The sequence below is a fragment of the Eschrichtius robustus genome, chromosome 17, assembly GCF_028021215.1.
Source record: "Eschrichtius robustus isolate mEscRob2 chromosome 17, mEscRob2.pri, whole genome shotgun sequence".
NCBI lineage: Eukaryota > Metazoa > Chordata > Mammalia > Artiodactyla > Eschrichtiidae > Eschrichtius > Eschrichtius robustus.
This window is the reverse complement of record NC_090840.1, coordinates 20969172-20982190: the sequence shown is the minus strand read 5'-3', so window position 1 is coordinate 20982190 and position 13019 is coordinate 20969172. Positions and strand designations below refer to the sequence as shown.

The 13019-nt window shown below is 43.4% G+C and overlaps 1 protein-coding gene and 1 long non-coding RNA gene across 9 annotated transcripts in view; one reads left to right on the top strand and one right to left on the bottom strand.

Annotated features, from left to right (window-relative positions):
• The window catches only part of ZFHX4 (zinc finger homeobox 4), a 176712-nt gene extending 170135 nt beyond the window's left edge, over window positions 1-6577 (bottom strand). For 5 of the 6 annotated variants that reach the window (XM_068525327.1, XM_068525325.1, XM_068525328.1 and 2 more), the window contains exon 1: window positions 6254-6577. The gene's annotated coding sequence lies outside the window, so the exon portion shown is untranslated. Of the gene's footprint in view, window positions 1-3944; window positions 4152-6253 lie in introns of those variants that run through there. The other variant, XM_068525326.1, reaches the window with a different exon arrangement.
• LOC137750937 (uncharacterized) overlaps window positions 4667-13019 on the top strand; it is a 49848-nt gene continuing 41495 nt past the window's right edge. For 2 of the 3 annotated variants that reach the window (XR_011070649.1, XR_011070648.1), the window contains exon 1: window positions 4667-4826. This is a non-coding gene — a long non-coding RNA (uncharacterized lncRNA). Of the gene's footprint in view, window positions 4827-10035; window positions 10177-13019 lie in introns of all 3 variants that reach the window. The other variant, XR_011070650.1, reaches the window with a different exon arrangement.

The following is a 13019-nucleotide window of genomic DNA, read 5'->3' as shown; positions in this document are numbered from 1 at the left end:
CAGAACCCTATTCAACAGAGCTTTTCATTATGCAAAAAAATGCTAATCCTTTTCCGATGCTTTCACACTTGTATAAACCCCCATTCCTTCAACTGAAAAGCAATTATATCAGTTTACCTTTCTGTCAAAAACAGGATTAATATTCCAATAACAGAATTTCCTTTCTTCTCCTATCTTTCTGCTTTAGGAAACTAGAGATTATTAGTCGAGGCATTCTTAGAACAAGAATACATTATTTTAAATATGATTATGTGAACCAATGAGTGGGAAAAGGAGAAGAATCATAGGAAGAAAAAGTCCTTCAGTTACAGCAGAAACTCTTTTTCTGTGACACAACTGACCTTTCCTTTGCAGATGCCCAAAGACGCGGAGTCTCACTCTGGTCTATTAATCAGAAACAAATTATGAAAGAATGTAGCTGGACTGGCTGACACTATCCCATCTTGGGAGACTCAGTCACAGCCTAGTAACAATGTCCTCTTCATGGGTAATGAACAGCCATGACAAATGGGGCAGAGAAACTATTTATTTGCATATGTAAATTCTCACACAAGGGAAACATGTACAAACAAGTGTCATTGTAAGGTGGATTAGGCAAACAACGCTTTCTTTTTAGGACATTCTGCAGCCCAGAACATTAGTCAGCACAATTAAACCAGTCTCCATGGAGACTAATGAAATTTCACCATGGTATGAGTTAAATTAGATAGCTAGTTATGTGTTTCCACAATCCAACTTGAAATCCATTATTGTTTCAGAACAATACAGCAATTGTGCCTAGCTGATCTTTGCCAGCTCAACAAGCTTCTAAGTTGACAATTTGCATATGTTAATATAATTAAGCACTAATTACACGAAACTTGTACATATTCACATGCACTTTCCCTGGGCGCTTTTCAGTTTGAACCTTGGCGAAGTCTTTAACCCTTAGAATGGTCTGAGAGGAAAAAAAAAAAAGAAACTCTGCCTGTGGGTACAGCCCGTAGGCAGACACAGAAAGGCTCCTCATTTATAAACACAAAGCTTAACCTGGCTTCTCATATTTCTAGCAACAATGACAGAAAATATTTTGTGAATGTGCTAGGGACCAGGGATAAGAGAAAAGGGATTGGGGGGGGCGGTGTGGATTCATCTTTAAAGACTCATAACTAGTATCTTCTCATAGGTAAGTAATAACACTCATTTCAAGAAAAATGTTAAGGAAGAGTTTGCTGTCACTGACATTGTCGAACGTTGGGAGATGAAAATGATTTGACAACAGCAAAAACAGCAAGTAGAAAAGGAAAAAGGAACCAGCAGCACCTAATGAGCTTTACATAAATATATGCAGAGGCAATTAAGCAATGTTAATTACTATGACAGCAGTTAATTGAATATAATTAGATATTTTAAGCCACTGAATAAAGCATAGTTAAGATTAATTTTATTGAGATTAATTGTAAATAAGGATAAATTAACTCTGTGTTTTGACAGGCATAAAAAGTAGTTCTGCAAATGAAGCAGGAGCGTGGCCACCAGTCCAAAAATCATATATTATTTTAATGTCACACCTCAGAATCATCTCCTCAATAAACATGACTTTTCAAACCCAAACAGACAGGAATCTTGAAGAAAAACAAACAGCTTGCAGAGATTAAAGAGCCTTTTGTCCTTTTTCATGTGCATTTCTTTTAACAGACTAAATTAAGCGAGTCTGGTGTACGTGTTTTAGGAAGGAACATTTCACACTGAATGGAAAAAATGTTCTATCACATATGAAATTCGTGCAGCTGCGCGGAACTTGGTCCAGATGGTTTTAGACTATAAAACACCACCAAATGATAGACAGTAGGCCTTCCCAAGATTATGTGATAAAGTCACAATCTTTTATTTTGACCTCCCAAATTTCTGCTTTGTGTTATTTCCCATCAAATCACATATTTTCTTTTACCATTGTGTTTCTCCAAGAGGGTTAAAGAAACGTTGCGCCTACTAAGTGTTAGAAATCAATGTTAAGCGAATGGAAGAAGGCCTCTATGAACAGATATCAGCTAAATCACTCAGCCCCAAAATGCAATGATAGACATGACAACAATGCAAATGACAATATTTGGTTATTACAATGGTTACTAGAAATATTTCTTGGGAAAAAAATAGTGCCTGATGAAAATCCCTTCCAAATACTTTCACACCAAGCTAATCCATGCATACTCTTTAAGAAAATGAACACAGTCTTCAAGAATGCTGAACAAATCACTAATAAGAAAGGAACTTCAATTGGTTTTGAAATAAATCAATAGGTGATTAACATAATATTTTTAAAGCAGCAGAATGTATGTGTGTGTATATCTCTCTATATTACATAAACATATATATTTCCAACACCTCTCAGCTCTTAATCGAACAAGGGCTTTATGCTGTGGAGCCTGGCTCTACATTGCCTCACAACTTCTTTAGGATGCCCTTGGTCTTTATAACAAAAACCCTAAAATGGTCTGTGAAACAAGACTACGACGACAAGCCATTCTGCAGTGAAAGATTTTAAATCATCCAGCCTCTTTTAATAGACTTGAGACTTATTGAGGTAGAAACCATAAAAAATGAAGAAGGGAAATTTAATCCCTGAAATATTGATTTGCACATTAATATCATATAGGCAGAGGGCAATTTGGCTTCGTGGAAATGACACATTGTCGACCCTTGGTGAAGTCAGAGCCAATCTAACTGCTGAACATGTCTGAATCTCAAGAGTTATTAAGGGCTTCCCTTCTTGCCTTTATGACTTTTCTTCAGCCTACCAATGCAATCTTAAATGTATTATCTTTAAGAAATAATTGTAAAACCTCAGGGGTTTTCCAGTTAATGGAAGGGAGGCCAAACCACATCAGGTTCTGAAATGCAACATTAAACCCTTGCAATCAACAAAACCACCTCAATTCTCATCCATCCAGTGCAGGATCTAATATTGTTATTAGAGATAATCAAATTTCATTGTGTAAATTTAGGCTCATGGTCAGAATGGAAGCAGTAAATTCTGCAATATTAAACAGCGATTTTCTCAGCCTCCTTTATGTTTTCCTTTGCTGGGACAGCATCTTTTAAAATAATCCAACTAGCTCAAAATTAATGGGCAGATCTGAGCTCAACTGCTAAAAACTGCAAAAGATTACAATAAAGCTGAGCGTGTTTCCTTCATTTTTAACTTTAAGTGGCAACTTTCACTTCCTAGACCCAGAGCCCACTCTCCCTGCCTACCCCACAATTGGGTGCTATTGCTTTGACTTACACAGCTGGTTTACCTGACCTTTCTTTGTTCCTTAGGTACATCTCACTTTTCAGATTTATGATATTCCCCCCATATTTCATTGACTCTATCTTCATAAAAATGAAAACAAATATGAGTTTACTTTTTAAAATCCAAAAGCAACCAGCTACTGAATAAATACACAGTGATACTCTCTCCCCAGTTTATGCCATAAATATTAGAACAGTTTTTTTTTTTATTTTTTTAAATAGCTGTATAAACCTTATGAGCCCCACACTGAAGCCAGGTGCAAGAGGTTAAAACAGCTGGCTAGCCATCTTTTATTTTTGTGTGCCTTCCTGCTGATTGAAACCGCAAACGTTGAAAACTATCAAATATTCCCTTAAGGATTTTTTTTTTTTTTTTTTAAGAAGAGGAAGGAAAAAAGAAAACCTTCGTTTTCTTTAATATGCTCCTCCGTGGAGAAGAAAAACTCTAAAGCACAATCAGTCACAGAGACTGTGAAATAATCCCAATCTCTCCTTTCTGTTGTATTTAAACCATCCTTTCCAACAACTTCTAGACACAACTGTTTTTATTCTTCAGTTAGAAAAAAGAGGGGAAAAAAGAAAGAAAGAGAGAAAGTCTGAGCTTGCTCTGTCAGTTTTGCCAGTAAATATAAAGTAAAACAAGTGTTGATGGCACCGAGAGTGTTACATACCCGGGCTGTGTTTTTGCATTGCTCTCAATGGAAGCGATCGATGCCCGTGTCACTGTCGCGTCCCAATCGCAGCCAAGTCTCAGCCTTAATCTAAGCAACATCCGAAAAGGCAGCGGCAGCCGCAGCCTCTCCCTGACTCTTCCATCCATCCACCCAACTAAAAATATAATACTACATATGAGCTTTAACCACTCCACGTTTATAGGGATCAAGCCACTGAAAATCCAGGAGAACACAATAAAAAAAAAAAAAAAAAAAAAAAAAAAAAGCCTTCCTTCTGTCTCTTGTCTCTCTCTCCTCTCTCTTCCTCTCTCTCTCCTCTCTCTCTGTCTCTCCTTTTGCCATCTACATGATCCTTGATTAAACATGGAACAGAGTTAATAAAAAAAAAAGGGGGGGGGGAGGACTCAAGGAGAGGAAATGCAACTGTCAGAAATCGGGACCGCCAGATTTCCTGGTGAACCTGCCTCTGTCTGAGTCAGTGTCAATCCACCATCTTCCGCCAGTGAACTTGTCTTTGGGTTTTTGTTTGGTCTGGGGGGGTTGTTGTTGTTGTGTGTGTGTGCTTTTTTTGGAACGGGGGAGGGGAAAGGCAAGGTGGGGGCTGGCGGTGGGGGGGAGTAGGGAGGCCGTGTGTGTCTGTGAGTGTGTTGAGTGTGAGTGTGTATGTGTGTGTAGGGGTCGGGGTGGGGGGGGGGGGGTCCGTGTTCGCGATCTGAACCTTTGGTACCTACAAGGAGGGTGTCTCACCGAACGGTAGCTAAGACCTCACCAGGACCGCGCGGAAGTGAGGAGTCGCGGCCAAAGGCGCCCGCCGGAGCCTCGTCTCTGGGCCGGACCCCAACCCGAGCGGCCGAAAGGAGCCCCCCGCCCGGATCACAGGTAACAAAAGAAATACAAACCAGTGCACCGTCTTCGGGACTGGGGATGGGAGGGGCAGGGTGGGGAGCCCTCTGTAACTTGGGCATCGGCAGAGAAACTTTATACAATTCCATGAGAAATTTTATTATTATTTTTCCGATAGAAAAGAGCAGAAAGAATGGGGGGAGGGAGGAACGAGATAGAAGTAGAAGGAAAGCGAGACCCGACGCATTCCAGCCCCTCTTCCCTTAGCTGCTCCCGCCCGGAAGGCGCACTTGATGCCGGGAGAGGCGAAGAAGGTGAAGTTCGTTTGTAGACCTGGAACCCCTTTGGGGGGTGCCGGGGAATAAATCAGTTCTCACAACCGGCCACAGCCCCCCCCCACCCCAATACACACACACACACACACACACACACACACACACACACACACACCTTGCCCTTCGCCAAAAGGAAAGGAAAAGATTCTTGACCCCGAGCCGCGGGCAGCTCTCCTCCGGTCTAAGACACACCCGGCAGCGAAAGCGCCCGGAGAGAGCTGCGGCCGCCTCCCGGGTCCCTGGCCCCGAGGCCCGGCGATCCCGCCTACTAACGGACCTGTCTGGCGTTCGCCGGCGCCCGGGTCCGCGCCGCCCGCGCCTCCTCCCTCCCCGGCGGGCGGGCGTCTACCTGCAGCCCCAGCCTCTCGGAACCCCTTGCCCACCGCGCACGGAGCCGCGGGCCTCCGCCGCTCCGGCGCGCTAAGCGCCCTTCGTAGAACTTGAGCGAGGGAAGAGGGGTGGTGAGAGGAGGAGAAAACTGAGGCTGAATGGGAGGGGAGGGGAGCAGGGAGAGAAGAGGCAGAGAGGGGCTCCGAGTCCCACCGACCAACGTCCAAACTTTCGGAGGATGGGTGCGAAGGAAGGGTCATCCCGACCGGGGTGCGGGGGCGCGGGGCGACCGGGGTCCCCTGGCAGTGTCCGCGCCGCGGCGGAGCTGACAGCTTCCCCGCGCCTCGAGAAAGCCCCGGGCTCGCAGTGGAGACAGAACCCGAAAAGACAGGCAAAAGGAGAGAAAACTGCTCGGCCAAACGTGGATGATCCGCCACTTAATCCAAAAGTTAAATCCCGAAAAACGCACACACACACACACACACACACACCCCAAAGAAAGTGGAAAATCAGGTCCTTCAGTGCCCCCTTCCTCCCTCGGCGGAGCAAATCCTGGAGCCAAAAAAAGGGGGAAAGAGATAGAAAAGGGGGGGCAGAGCGGAAGAGATGGTCGGGCTGAGTGGATGTGTGCGAGAGCGAGCGGGAGCGAGCGAGCCAGGGGCAGAGAGGGAGAGAGGCGGAGAGGGAGAGAGAGGGAGCGAAATATCAAAGATTGTGCAAGATCAGGCTGGAAAGATAATCGATACTCGACCTAAATTTAACACAAACTACTCAATAAAAGTTAAAGAAAAAACTTACTTTCCATTTCCCCTGCAGTTCCTACTCGATCTTCGCCTCTTTTTTGTTTTGCTTTTATTTTACTTACAGCTGATCACATCCAAGTAAAACGAGAGGGTTCATTAAAAAATTAAAAAAAATTAAAAAATTAAAAAAATAATCCTCGAACTTTATTGGGTGAAAATCAAAACGCTGGAGCAGAAAGTGGGGGGCATGGAGCGGTCCTCGGGGGTCCGGGAGGAGTTAAAGCATGTGCCGACCGCGGTCTCGCTGTTTGGTTGTGAAGGGGTTGGGAAAAGGAGGAAAGGAAATGAAAATCCGATATGTCTTTATTCTGCTAATTATTATCGTTTTAGCCCTGTTTAAAAAAAATGGCTGATTAAGTTGAGTGCGCATGTCTTTGTGTGTCTATTCCCGATATGCACTCTGGGAATGAGAGAGGAGAGCGAGGGAGAGGGAGAGGGAGAGGGGGGAGAGAGAGGTGTAATTAGTGAGGTGATCAACATTCCCCAGACTGCAAATGACGCGCAGCCCGGACTCGGAGCAGCCCGGGAGCCTCGCGGCTTCCGAAGCTCGGAGCGCTGCGGCGGGAGCCCGGGACGCGGCGACCACGCAGAGGGCAGGGGATGGGGACCTCCGGGGCTCGCACCCCACGCGCCCCTGCACGCGCGACTCCCAAACTTCATCAGACACACACACACACACACACACACACTCGGCAAGAAGGGGGAGAAAATAAAACATAATACCGCCCAAAACGTGCCCTTTAACCACTCGAAAAAAAAATTTGTTTTTATTTTAATGAGGCAAAGTAATTATTATCGGACCAGAGATTTGTTTACTAGGGAGCTTTAAGCAGAAAGAGGAGTGACGGCAATGAAAAGATTTTCTCTGCCTAGTTTATTCTGCTACGTACAGGAAAGGACTTTAACGGCGAAATGCGGGGTCCTGAGCAAATATGCAGATGTATGTAAATAAAGGGTGCCTGGCTGTGTGCAAATACCGCTCTGCCCAACCTATGTCAAAGGAGGGATTGCACTCTGGATCTGTAGGCACTCAATGTGAACACGTATCTTTCGTTTGTACACGCAGGAAAGAAAACCCAGGGCGTGGAAGATGGAAGCGGTTAGTTTAGTCAAAGTAAACTTTCAAATGAGAATAAGGGATGGTTGCGAGGGTGATAGTGAGGGTACGGTTCTAGCCCTTATGTAATATTTTTGAATATTTTATCAGAATTGCATAAGTTCAGTGTAATAGCTTTAAGAAGACTTAGGAAGAAAACCTTTCATCTTGCGAGTGTGTTGAATTATCTTTCTTGAAGCACATTATGATGAATTTTAAAACCCCACTACAGATCTCATTAGAATGAAATATACTTGGTATTTTCTGGTGCAAAATTTAAGGTGGCTGATTCTCATTTGAAAATCTAATTATCTCTTTCCAATATTACAGATGTGAATATGAGTGACACTTTCATTAAAAGATAATTAACTAAAACTAGGAATAGACATACTTTTAAATACCCCCTACTGAATATGGACTATACTGAATATGGACTATATATATGTATATGCATGTATGTGTGTGTATATATATATATATATATATATATATATATCTCCATTGCTACTCAACGATAGCATCTTGATACACTGCTACACTGCAGGTCACAAGTAGACACCACCTATGCAATGTTTCAAAAATAGGAATTCTAGAGAGAAGGTGAGAGTAACAAATCAAACAAGCTAAAAACAGGAAATACTTGCAATGTGCAGCTCCCTGGACAGGTGAGGCGTCAGCTGCTTTTGAGTTGACAGGCCTTTGAAGTTCTGGATGGCCACTATCTGCTTCAAAACCTTGTCTTAGGCCTTAAGCACCAAATCTACCAAATACCAACAGAAAGGTTTACTGCACAAGCACTAGGAACAACAGAGCCTGCGAACACACACACTTCTGGGCCTGAAACCTTGCGTTATCAGGAAACATTTGGAAAATCCTAAGACTGATGCAAATGGGATTAAAAACCAAACAAAACACCTGGGAGGATAAAAGCATAGTCCTCAAAAGAGCAGACCTAGGCCCTGATCAGGAAAGCTGGTTGCCTACAGCAGCTGGCTAAGGTTACAGTGAAAGTGCAGAGGCTTGGAGTGGAGAATAAACCCTAGATATGGTCTTTATTAAGAGAAAAAAGCAAATCACCACCATAAGAATCTAGAGTCAGTCCATGTACTAGTGTATTAGAAACCAGGACTACTAAACATTAACAGAAAGAAAATTATCTACTTCTCCAAAGACTTCATTCCATTTCAAACTTGTTTGGGAAGAAATCTGACCAAAGTGGACAGCTTCCTAAAATTTTTGAGTTACTTTCTTTACAGCCCCACCTTTACACACAGCAACTGTATCACCGGTGTGCTAGTGGTGTCTGATTGCACCTCAGTGGGGTTTATCCATGTGCCTTAAGAAATATACATGCCCATGAGGGTAAAATTTAAATTCTCTGCAACTTGCAAGTGAAGAAGGCGTTTATGTAGCGTTACTGTTTACCGAAAGACACCCCAGAGAGCAAAAATTCTGGCTTTAAGAAACAATTTGAGGTGCGTGTAGGGGGAAGAGGGTGAGGGGAAATGAAGGCAGGGAAACTTTCAGGTTCACATCAGAAAAGATCAAGCCCTTTGCGGGAGAGGGCTCCATGTACAAGCTCACTGATGGAAAAACCATTTCCTGCGATTTCAAACTGGTAAATGCGTATGATGAAGGAAACACCTGAGAACAATAAGTCTGTTTCAGGCTCAGGTGAAGAAAGGGGTCTATTTCTGGCACTGAAGAATAGGGAAATGATGATCATTTCGTTTTCAAGTTTTCCTTTATTTCTTTTGCCTTTTTTCTCCCTGAAACATCATCAATAATATTAATGTCATTGATGTCAAAACACCAAACGTCAAATCAGGAAAACCATTTTAAAAATTTTGTGGCTATTTCTCCTCTATGCCCTCATCCCCTCTTTCCTGAAAAATACAGCTGTAGTAGTGTGTGTGTGTGTGTGTGTGTGTGTGTGTGTGTGTGTGTGTGTGTTGGGGAGGAGAGTTATCGAATTCTAAGTAAGAAAACAAAAGGAAGGAGGATTTGTAAGAGGGGGGCCCACTTTTGCAATCCCTTCTGCAAGCGAGTATTCCTCTTCTAGCGTTTGTGTGTGTGTATGTGTGTGTGTTTTCTTTTGAATCATCTCTTCCTCGTCCTCTTTCACCTCCTTCCCAAGAAGAGAAGCTGGGATGAGGGTCGAGGGTTAATGGGCTGAGGGGAAGGGGCAGAGAGGAACTAGCACAGAGTCAAGAGTTTCCTCCAGGGCTCGGCCTTGGAGCGCGTCAGCGCGCGAAGGGGAGCTGGGACCAGCGGCCGCAGGTCTGCGAGGGGTGGGCCCGGAGGCGCGGAGCGCGGCGCCGCGGGCAGGGGCGCGGCGAGGGGAGCGAGCTCGAGCCCAGCCCGCGGGCTGCTCCGGGGCGCGGGCGCGATCCGCCCGGCTCGACCCGGCTGCGCTGCTGCCCCGCGGCCCCTGGCGCCCTCCTCCTCGGCCCCTGGCTTCAGGAAACCCAGCTGCTCCTCTCAGGTCTCTGCGGACTCCTCGCCGTCAACCTTTGACCCCACACAACACCCCCGCCCCCCATGCCGCTGTCCCTAAACTCTGCACGAACCCACCGCCGCCTTCGCGGAACGTTTGGCTACTTTTAATTTCAAAGTGAAACGAGCAGAGGTTTCCCCGCCGCACCCAGAACTTTCCCTAGACCCTCTTCTGCACTTTCCAGGGCTGCCCCGCCGAGTCAAGCCCACTGCAGAGCACTCGGATCCTGACACCCGGCGTCGAGTTGGGGAAGGACCAGAAAGGGCTACCAGGTGGTTAGGTGTTGAGTGCTGGAAGCAAGGAGTAATTAACATTGAGACAAAAGGTAATTTCCACTCCCAGACTTTTCCTCGGCGTATTTTATTTCCCAAATCTCTGCGGCGGACACTCAGGGCTTTACAATCGGTTTAATGAGTCTTGAGCTGGATGTTCCCCCCTTCTCCCGCCCTGCCCTCGCTGAGTCACTAATAAATACCCCACCTCCCTCTCCCCCGCTTCCCTCCAGCTCAAGACTAGCCCCAGCCCAAGGGGAAAAGGTTCCCAGTCTTTTGACCGCGCTTCCGGGGTCTATAGATGAGCTCAGTTTGAAACGAGGTATTACAAGTGATTTCAGCGTTAGGAACCCTTTATGTCACTTTCAGATCCTTAGCCCCCCTCCTCTTTCCCTCTTTTTGTTGGGTCTTCTCCTCCCGGGGGCTATTTAACAAAGGCAGTCTGTTAACTAACATTTTTGTTTAACTCAGCAACTCCTTTCCAAAACGCACTTAAACCTGATACCAAGGTCTGTTATTTTGTGTGTGTGTGTGTGAGGGGGGTATGTATGTATGTAAGGGGGAGACGATGAAGTTGACAGTGAATCGGAAAGTGCAGGGCTTATTGGGGGAAGTGTCACAAGCATTATATTTCTAGTGAAATAATTCAAGAAATAGTGTGGGAGAGCCACTTCTCATTACTATGAAAAAAAGTATATTTTCTTGAGAATTAAAAAAGGGAGGGGGGAGAATTAAAATATGACCTAACATCCAGAATGGACACTCTCTTTGATGGTGAGAGTGAACTAGATGAAATGACATTCAAAGACGAAAGGTATTTTGAGTGTGTATGTACGTGTTTGTGGGCAGTGAAATCCGTCTTTCGCTTATTCCCTCCCCTCCCCCAACCTGGTTCTTCTCTCCTCTGTAGTCTCCTTTTTTTTTTTTTTTTCCAACATGAAAATGACCCCCTCCTGATCCCGGGTTCTATCTCTGTACTTCCATATCCCCATACATATTTCTACCTTTCTAGACTGAAGCCCAGTTTTTGCTTTAACTTCGAAGTAAATCGGTTTTACCTTCCCCCCCCCCCGAGGTTCTGACCCGGTGGGGTGTGTGTGTGTGTGTGTGTGTGTGTGTGTGTGTGTGTGTGTGTAGGGGGTCATTATGTACAGTTAGACACAGGTAAGGTAAGGAATGGGGAGGGGAGAGGAGTTATAGAGGGTCTGAGGTATAGAGGGTCTGAGGAGGGAAGAATTAAGGGAGGAAGAAAGGAAAGACAGAAAAAGTCAGACGCCCTCTGGCCTTTCAGAGGTCAGGGCTCAGACAGTGCTGTGACCTTCTTTCCCCCTAGGCAACCAGCCCAGTGTTTATAAACAAAATCAGGCAGGTCTCTTCCCAAACAATAGCACTTCACTAACTTCACAAGCACTTCTACAGCTCTTATGCAAATTAATGAGGACCACCACTGCCCCCCACCCCATACACATGCACACTCACTCCATCCAGGGTCACAAGCACACCCTTCTCACAATACAAGGAGATATTTCCAGCAAGAGTATCCAACGAAAATTTTACATTCCGTCTGGGGAAGAGCTCTAAGAGACAGCGATGCAGATGGGAAAAGATAGACAAGTGAGGAAAAACAAAATAAAGAATAACTGATTTCATTGAATAGAAGATACAGTTGTGATCTTGTTAAACCTAAAACATCTATATTTAGTCAATGAAATGCTGTAGAGACAATATATTAACTCCAGCCACTAAATAGAATTATTTTAAAACAGGACATTACATTCATCCGAACATCCACATTTCCAAGACAAAAATAAAAAAATAAAAAAATAAGTCCAGATCTTTATAGTTGAAGAAAAGCCATCACCTCTGTATGTAACATCCCTAAATATTAGACACAAAAGTACCATTAAATCCTACAACAAACAAACAGTCCATCTGATCTAAGTTACAAAATGTATAATTAAATCCATCTTTAATTACAAAAGGCAGCTAGCAAGCTAAATGAATCAAAGATTTTGAAACAAACGTTGTTTGCCAAGGTACGGAAATGATAGCTTTACATTATATTGTCACCAAAATTCCATTTAAGGAATATAAATTACAAGATAGGAAAAAAAAAAGTGAAAGCAAAAAAGAAAAAAAAAAAGAATTAAATGATTTTCAAACTTTTGCTTTAAAATAATTATCAGTGGAAGTCTAACAGAAAAAGGTTAAGGAAAATATACCTCAGAGCAAAAAGATCATCTCCTTTTCTTCTTTGTCTATCAGTCCCCTGTTAAAGCATATGGAAAATGTTTTCAAAATGCCCAGATTTGGCACATTGTCATTGCAAAGAGAGGAGCGCAGTGATGGTGTTAGAGAAAATGGGAAATAAATTCAGGATTGGGTGCTGCCTCCTTCAATGCGGATTTATCTAAGTTTAATTTAATATTCCGCAATCACTGAATGATCGCATATAATTCACCAAGATTTTAAAGGGCTTTATTTAAATACCTTGAGCAACAAGAGGATGGAATTTAAACCATTGCGGCCATTGCTTATATATATATATATTTTTTTTTTTTTTTAATTTTCCTATTAGAACTTTTAAGTGGCCATTTCTAATAATAAAAGAAAAAACGATAAAGATTTGGGTTTTTTTTAAGGGAGCATGTTAAAGGAGAGCGTTAGTTTTATTCAAATCATTCTGAACGTAAAATCAAAAAGCACAAAATGGTTGTTTGTAAAACACTAAACCTTTAATCGATTTTATTGGCATTCCGATCGATTAGATAAACGGAAATCTATAGCAAACATCAAAGCATTTAAAACATTTTCCCTATCTCATTTATAAACAAAACTTTTCTTTTCAGCAGAAAAAAGTGATTATCAAACGACTAACAGGAAATTCTTCAGATAT